The sequence below is a fragment of the Mustela nigripes genome, chromosome 3, assembly GCF_022355385.1.
Source record: "Mustela nigripes isolate SB6536 chromosome 3, MUSNIG.SB6536, whole genome shotgun sequence".
NCBI lineage: Eukaryota > Metazoa > Chordata > Mammalia > Carnivora > Mustelidae > Mustela > Mustela nigripes.
This window is the reverse complement of record NC_081559.1, coordinates 84,338,604-84,347,815: the sequence shown is the minus strand read 5'-3', so window position 1 is coordinate 84,347,815 and position 9,212 is coordinate 84,338,604. Positions and strand designations below refer to the sequence as shown.

Sequence of the window (9,212 nt, the reverse complement as noted above, 5' to 3'; positions counted from 1 at the left end):
GCAGGAAGCCTGCTTCCCCCTCTCTCTGCCTGCCTCTCTGCCTACTTGTGATCTCTCTCTCTGTCAAATAAATAAATAAAAATCTTAAAAAAAAAAAAGGAGCACAATTTTATAACCCTTTTCTTAGACAGAACATAAACAGCATAAACAGCATAACAGCATAAACAGAACAAAACAAAATGAAAAATGATATTTGTGTGACAGATTAAGGTAAAGGGAAGACTGCCTGTGGTTCCAAACATCTGGCCGAAGGGACTTCAACAGCCCCCTGTCCCACACAGTTTCCTTAAAGGATAGGTTCAAACTTCCATACACCTGCATTCTGTTTGTGGCACCTGAGTATCTTCAGGCACATTCATTAAGAAGTTTTTAATAGAAGTTGGGACATTCTTTATGGAGTAACTCAGTATTATTCCACTATGATTATCTATAATTCTATTTCACATTAAAAAAATAATAATAACAATGATTAGTGTTTGTGGAATGAGTTCAGCAAAGTCATCTCTACTTTGAAAATGAAGACCTTGCCTCTTCCAGAGTCTCTGAATTTACTTTATTTTGAAACGATTAAATGATTTTAGAATATGATTTTATTTATTTTTTGTTTTGATCCACATTCTAAGCAATAAAATATTCAAATGAATACATTGAATAATATTTAGAAAAAGAAAAACCTTCTTTCTGAATTTATGATAGAAAAGAATCATCCATGTAAGTTTTACACTATTAGATAGCTTACTGGCACTGTATATATCTTTATATATATATATATATATATATCTTTATATATATATATGTGTGTGTGTATGTGTGTACATATGTATGTTCAAGTTTAATGGAAACAATAAAATGTGTATTATATATATAATAAGACATTAGTTTGTAGCTTTATAATATAGGAAAGGGAAAATAGGTAACTTTGAAAAGAAAGATCATGCTATTTTCTATTCCAGAAGATGTTATTTTGCTGATGAAAAAAAAGTACTGACCATTGGGAAGTGGAGGGGTTTAGATATAGAAATTACATCATTTTAAAAGGAGAGCAGCTTTAATAGTAAAACAGTACTCAAAATTAATAAAATTAATATACAAAAGAGAATGTAACTTTTCTTCTTTTTTGCATTTTTCTTGACTTTCCATATTTGAACATACTACTCTTACAACTAGAGATTATTTTGAATAGAAGATGAGAGAATAATGTGTCATTGCAAGGAAAGTGGTCAAGCCTTTCCAGTTGGCTCTGGCAGTGCACTACTATGTCCAGGGGACCTGGAATGTGCCATCTCACTGTTCCATGTGATCGCCATGCCACAACAGATCCTTTAATATGCATATTTAGAAGCTAAGCACACTCAATTGAAAGTGCTTCCAGTGGTCTAGTGAGCTGCTAGCTAAATTGGAATATATCAGTGGATTGTCTGTCCTTTACTTTGAAAACCTTAAATAAATTGGAGAAAGAGAAGCAGAAGTAGGACTCCAGAAAGAGTTGAGCAATATGACAGTGGTGAGTTTTACCTCCTGTCTCAGCAAAGTTTTTCCTGTCATTTTAGTTAGAATTTCTTCTCACATGCTTGACGCTTATTCTGGTAAAAACAACTTTGTTATCCAAGTATCCCCCATATCCTTTATTTATCGTGCCTTTGTTCAGGAATTTCGTTTCCAGGTCTTATTTCTTTTTGTTTAAGTTTTGTTTTAAATTTGTTTCTAAGAATTTATAATATTGACTTTATTGATTTTATGATAGGATGCCTTGAGATGCTTATTAGGTTATAATTATAAAACTATTGTTATCAAAATGAACGATTTTTAAGGATGATATAGGCTCTATTTGCAGAATTTTAAATGCTTATTATTTTTTTCAACTCCTGTTACCAAAAAGAGTTGAGTTTACTTTAAATAATGAACATCACTTAATTCCTAAAAATTACCTTAAATGTCGCCTATTTTTGTTTTGAAAGTTAAAATCATATGAATGAAATAGTTACGTGCAAGTTGTCTCTGATATTCTGAAGAGAGCTGAGGCTTTTGCTAAATTTTTCATCAATGTCATAAGTTCATGGGTGATTATTTTCTCAAACTGATAATAGCTGGAGAAAAAATCTGGAAAGAGAACCTCAGAAATTTTCTGACATTTGAGTTTGATATTTGGTTACAAATCAAGAATAGGGTAAGGAGGGATAAAAATGTCATAAATTTATTACTTTTTGAATATTTAAAAAGATATAAGAATGTTACTGACTGAATATTTTTTAGGATATATGAACATCATAAAAATAAACCCTGGACTTAAGATGGGGGTTAAAAGAAGAGTCATTGGTATATGGAGCAAGCAGTAGTGCCTCTTATATTAATAGAGAATATATCTTCCTTGAAGAAGGAAATGGATCTTCCTCTCCACCAGCCTCCTCTCCTCCATGTTAATTCTTAAAATGAGATTGGAGTCAGTTTGGTTCAGATGAGATGGTGTCTTATGTGGCGCAGACTATGGCAACAAAATACCATAGACTGAGTGGTTTAAACAATGGAAATTTATTTCTCACAGTTTCTGAACCTGGGAAACCGAAGTGCCAAGTGCCAGCAAGGTAGGTTTCTTTCCAAAGTCTCCTCTGGTTTGTGGGGAGCCACCATCTCCCTGTGTGCTAACTTGTCCTCTTCTTTGTGGGAACAGAAAAGCAAGTAAGCTCTTTGGTGTTCTTCCTTATAAGGGCACTAATCCCCTTAGAAAGGCCCACTCTGATGATCTCATCTAGCCCTAATCCTAAGGCCCTCTCTTTCAATGCCATGACTCTGGAGTTTAGAGCTTCAATATATGAATTTGTGGGAGACATAAACATTGAATCTATAATAGACAGTGAGATAGTTATAAAAAAACAAAAATTTGTAAGTCTCAAATCTTATAGGAGCCAAGCAGGGCTATGTCCTAAGATGATGCCTGTGATGTTTAGTAAGTTCCTTTCTGTGTGATGAAGAGAGCACTGGCCTTAACATCTGTGCCAACTGAGTTTAAATTCTGTGGTATAATTTCCTAATTGTGTGGCTTTGAATGTTTAGTCTCTCTAAGGCTAAACATTCATGGGCAATAATTTTGACCTATTTGTTGTATAATGAAGTACAATAGAAGCAATGTACATTAATATGCTTAAAATAGTAAATACTCAATAAAATATTTCTAAAATACTTTTTAATGAACCCGACCCTACATGTTATTACACAAAAGAAATACACCATACAATTAAGAGACCATTAAGAAGATAACTGCAATTAACCACAGTTACCAGTCAATATACAAGCAAAGACATATCCTATCTTTTGATATTTCCATTATTCCATTGAATTCTAAAGCTGCTACTACATTAATATATGACCAAAAACCTGGTCCAGGAAAAGAAACATCTGTAAAGATATCATTATACATTTAAGTCACGTGCTAAGTAGATTTACAACTGGTAAGAAGGAACTCATCCAAAGAAAATTGTTTGCAAATATGACCTGTAGGATTATGGCATGATCATCTAAAGAAAACCATTTTTCTTGAGATTTCTACTATTTTATGTTTTTCTTGTTTTTGTTGGTGGTGGTTCATTTAAATTTCTTGACCCTCCTGAGTCAGATTCTTGGTATGTACCTCCCTTCTGGTGCAAATTTTCCTTACTATTCAATGAAGAGTTAGAAAAACATACTAAAATACCATGACACAGAATTATGTCCTCATTTTTAGCAAACCTATCATCTGAGCAGACATGAATCTGTGTGTTCATGTCTAGACCTTTGTTTGATAAAAAGATAATAGCTCCATCTCATAACATGTTTTGCCATATTTATCTTACACATTAAAGTGAATTCCCAGAAGAAACCTGCATGAGTGGCAATTGATGAATCATTTCCAGTCACTCCATTGACTAGAGTAACCAAGATAAGATTTTGGAAATGAGTACCACCTAGAAGGAAGGTGGGCTGTAAAAATAGTTTTGGTCAAGCTTGAGCAATTTTAGTTATATCTATGAACTTAACAAATACAACTTAAGAAATATTGACTGCCTTCAACTTTAAATGAACTTTCAGCCTCCAAGTGCACAGTGTGATTTCCTGTCTTCCATTTCTTTTCCTCGTGTTTACTGTATTTTTTTCTTTTTTAAAGAACAAAATATACTTTTTCTTCTCTGTGTCTCCAGGTCCTAAAACTGAGAAACACAAGTCAGTCTGTCACATGGACCAGACTAGTTTCTTCAGTAAAACAGGATGCAGACTCTAATAAACAGATATAGGTAAGGATGATAGACTGGTGGGTGGGGATGTTGGATAAACAGAGAAATGGGTATGTCAACTCCTATCTGAATTGTGAATGAAATCATCATATAGCTGAGAATCTATGGAGAAACAAGCTAATTTGCCAACTGACAAAAGAAGTTCCAGGCTTTGGCAAAAGGTATAATGACATATAGGCAGTAGGACCTGTCCCATGATGTTTAACATCATGTCATAATGATATCACAAAACATAAAAAAAGCTTTTCAAAAGATCAGATACATCATTTTACATCGTGGGCTCCCAAAGAAGCTTACTAATTTGAATTAATGTAAGTGCTGTCAGACAGTTACAAAGAGCAACGATAGTCTATTCGGATGGTCCTTAGCTGTGAATTCAATGGGACAGAGAGAAAGAATAAAAATTAATTGTGACAGAGACAGTTCTGGATTTAGCATTTGGGCAGTGGTCTACATTGCACTTGACTCAAATGAATTTAGTATATCAGGTGGTATCAACAGGCTTGTTGCCCAAATTCATGTCAAATGATTCTTTGAAGATCTCAAAAATACAAACAAGGAGTCAAGGTGATTATTTTTTCTCTCCACTGCGGTAATATTACTAACAAGCATATTAAAATCTGGTGTTATTCATTTGTTTCACTTTTTTTTAACCTTCTCTTATTGAGGAGGGTTTTGAAATGAATACATTCCTCATACAAGTGCAAGCATGATGCACCAGCAATTGTAGAGTTGAACTAATGTTTTCCGAACTGATCAACACAAATAACAAATAAAAATTTGAGGGCCACAACACTGCACAATTCCAAAGGAACACTACTTACATTGTATTCTCTATTGTAAATATGAAATATGCTTGTACTCTTTTGAACTAAAAAATAAAAGGAACAACCTACTGGCCTACATTCTCACAATGTATGCAAATAGTCTGTTGTGAAATCATGCTCTGCCAGAGATTTTTAAACATAGATTGATCACATACTTATCTTTAGGATGACTTATCTAAAGCAGGTTCCACTCAAGGTCATAATGTCGTTATGGGGGGAATGGAGTGAATGAAAATTATTCATGGAAGGGAAAACAAAAGATATTTTATAAACCATCTTATTAGCTAGCACTCTTAAATATTTAAATATTTAATCACTCTTATCCCAGGGTAGGGAAGTCTTTTTTTGTTGTTTTTTTTTTAATTCTATTTCTTACATAACTGGCCACTACACTTTCAATTAAATGTAATGTTCTAATACTCTTTTCTTTCTTTTCTCTTTTCTTCTTTCTCGTTATGAGTCATAGCAACCTGAGTCCTGTGACAAGACTGTCACCTCTGAGCTAAGCTGAGTAAGAGGAGACTTTCAGAATATGGATATGAAGGCATAATGGGCCCTCAGCATGCTTTCACCAATGCCAGTACAAAGATTCCTTGGCAGGAGAAAGTCAAGGAGGGGAAGAAAAAAAAAAAAAAAGAAACTACAGGTGTTTCACCTTTCAGATTTTTGTCATAGGGGACTCAGAAGCAGATCTAATGAAACCACCATATTCCCCATGGCCCTGGAGTGAGCCAGTAAAGTTGGGCTCAATATTTCTTGTTATCATTCCAATAATACTATCTTGGGAAGAGGATATTTCCAAGAAAGTATGTTCAATTCTGGAAATGCTAATGGGTTGGCAACTTTCCCCCAAGTCTTTCTAGCTGCAGGGAATGAATGAGGGCAGAGTGCAGCCAGTTACTGGGAGTACTTGCATTTCCTAACTCCTCCAAATTGCTTACCTACTAATCCCCAGTGCTTTGCTTTCCTGTGAAACGGGTCCCATTCCTGGGAATTTGAAATTGCTTTAATGGATAAAGTGGTGCCGGGGACATGCTATTACCTGTGTTTGTGCATAAAACCCACATATATGCTTGCCCCAAATCAAACATTTGTTTTCCAACCAGAAAAGAGGAAGTAGATTCAGATTCAAGTTTCTTTAGGGACAAGATCATGCTGAGAGGCAAATGAATGGCCACTGTGGGGAATTTATTTCTCCTGCTGAAAAAGCAAAGGCTAATAATAATTGAGGTTGATTTGCAAAATGCACAGCTTTACAATAATCATATGATACCTAGTAATTTTGAAATTGAGGTAAAAAAAAGGAAGCACTTCAGAAGCCGGAATTATGAAAATCAAGAAGTTGCTTAAAATATTTGAGAGTGTGCTTAGAGAATCAAATGCCATATGCTTTATTTGCTTCTGAAGAGAAATCGTGTTTTCTGTTGGAACAAATTGCACACAGGTGTTTGATACAGAGTTTATAAGCTATCAAGAGGAGCCAGAATGTTTGGGGTTGGGGTAGGAGGTGTTAATTTGGGAAAGGTGGTATGAAGGATGGATGGAGAGAACAGAACAAGTAGGGGGAAAAAAGAAGTAAGTTTCTTAGCCATATTTGCAAACTGGGTGGAGCTGTTAGAACTGGAATTTACCACCTGAGGGCAAACCCACATTAATTTATGTAGTCAAATTAGAATTCTGCTTTTTGCTACTTTGCTTATGAGTTGCTGGTGTAAGAGAAATAAGAAAAATAATAAAATTAACATATATAGTTGCCTGTTCCATATCTATTTCTTCCTATCATGTGGGAACTATAATAGAGCTAGGTTAAATTTCCTTTTCAATTACAGGTCTCAGTAGAATTAAGGATCACCCATTTCACTGATGAGAAAACTGAGACCAGTTCTAGTTGACTACAGAATGTGCAGACTGTGTATGTATCACAGATTGAGCCTCATACTGACAGACCCACAAACATAAGATCATTGGTGCCTGATCCATAAGTATCGATGTAAAAATCCCTCTGGGAAAATAAAAAATATTGTTTTGGAAATGGAATCTATAATGAAATATCACCAGTGCAAATTGACACAGGCTCATAAAGTAGAGTAGAAAGTTTGACATTTCAGAGTCATGTCCAGGATATCAAAAAAACAAAAACAAAAACTTTGATTAGAGAGAATGAGGCCCACTCCACTTATTTTAAGACACTACATTGACTTTTCTTACTAATAAGTAAATTGTCATGGTTTGGTCCTGGAGACACTAAAACATTGGAAGTTATAAATTTAGCGGTATTCAATAATATACCTTACTTAAGTAGGTTGTTTAAAATCATCAGAGTGACCCTTGTCAAGAGAGAGTCTCATAACTTGTCTGTATGAAATAGTCTGGGTTTCCCTTTAATCTCCCGTCAGCCTATCTTTCTAGTAAGGAAGGTCTCAGAAACAAAAAGTATTCAGAACAAGAATGTTACCTTTTTAAAAACTCTGAAAATATATTTTACAAACACAATCGAAGCAGTTGAATATTATAGTCAAGGAATTATCTACAATAAACAAAAATTAACCATTGTAATTCCCATAATTTCTTTATTTATGTTAAATTTCTTTAATTCCAAAATAAACTTGTTTATTATCTCTGAGTGTAAATGTTTAAATATTCAGAGAAGATCTGAATAAATACTAAATTATTGAATTAATTTTCATTGGCTTTATTTTGGAAACTAAGTACAAAAACTCAGGTTTTGTGTTTTATTAGAGATAAATTTATGAAAATTAAGCAACAAAAGATTCAGCTTTAGAAAATTCTTTGACAGTTCCTTTCTGAAATTAATCAGTAGGGCTTTTTTTTTTTTTTTAAAGATTTTATTTATTTATTTGACAGAGATCACAAGTAGACAGAGAGGCAGGCAGAGAGAGAGAGGGAAGCAGGCTCCCTGCTGAGCAGAGAGCTCGATGCGGGGCTCGATCCCAGGACCCTGAGATCATGACCTGAGCTGAAGGCAGCGGCTTAACCCACTGAACCACCCAGGCGCCCTCAATAGGACTTTTAAATCCTAAGACAGACAACACTTTTGCTAGCTGATAACTTTTACCGAAGTCAATGTCATAGAAGCCCAATGTAAAATATCTCTTCACAGTGCATTAAATAATAAAGTCATTGGTGGGTTTTGAAGGGAAGCCCTGATAATTGGTTTGAATAATCTGAAAATTCTGTTTGGTAAACTTAATTTGATTTACATCCTATCCATTTTTGACAGGATATTATAATCGTAAGAACCAGAAAAATTTGAAAGCATTAAGGGATATAATACACAACTTTAGACCTGGGTTGCTAGTGGTATTTAAATCTTAAACAAACCCAAAACTCTATAATATTTATTTTTTTGTTCTGATTGTAGCTACTCGAAAATATGTGTGGAGGTAGAGCAAGGGGGTTGAACTGTAGTGATCTGTTACTGGTAAATTCCCAAACTGGATGACTCAGTAGCATATAACCAGCCCAATCTGTACCAATTTTACAAACATAAGGGCTGCTGCTAATTACAGCATATATAGTCCAATAATAAGAAGAGATATTTTTAAACAATAATTTTAGTCTCTCCATTTAATTGTCTTTATTTTCTTCAAAAATTTTATTTATTCCATTGCAAATGGATAGAATTTCTTTCTCTTCTCACAGATTTGTAACTTTATTTACAAGAGTTTAAAACATAGTTAAAAACATAAGGGAAAATTGCTTAATCTGGGCAATTTGGCAATATTGTACAGTAACAAAATAAGCACTTAAATATGCAAAAATGTCTTTTCTCCCCCTTGTAACAGATCGCCTATTTGAGAATAATTAACATAAGGTCATAATGGATTACTACTTTGTTCATCATATTTTTTATTAAGGATTAGTTCTGAAGGAACTGGAGGTAAGGTGGGGAATTGGGAAGATTTTTCTTTTTTTAAAAATAATTTTCGGGACACCTGTGTGTCTCAGTCGGTTAAGCCACTGTCTTCGGCTCATGTCATGATCCCAGGGTCCTGGAATTGAGTCCCACATAGGGCTCCTTGCTCAGTGGGGAGCCTGCTTCTCTCCCTGCCTCTGCCTGCTTGTGCTCTCTGTCTCTGTCTCTCTCTCTCTCTCTGAC

At 34.5% G+C, this 9,212-nt stretch overlaps 1 long non-coding RNA gene across 1 annotated transcript; it reads left to right on the top strand.

Annotated features, from left to right (window-relative positions):
• The first annotated feature begins 1,360 nt into the window (after positions 1 to 1,360).
• Positions 1,361 to 8,971, top strand: LOC132013041 (uncharacterized). Its single transcript, XR_009402856.1, has 4 exons — positions 1,361 to 1,504; positions 2,543 to 2,582; positions 4,173 to 4,265; positions 8,899 to 8,971. It is a non-coding gene; the product is annotated as an uncharacterized LOC132013041 (long non-coding RNA).
• Positions 8,972 to 9,212: the final 241 nt, after the last annotated feature.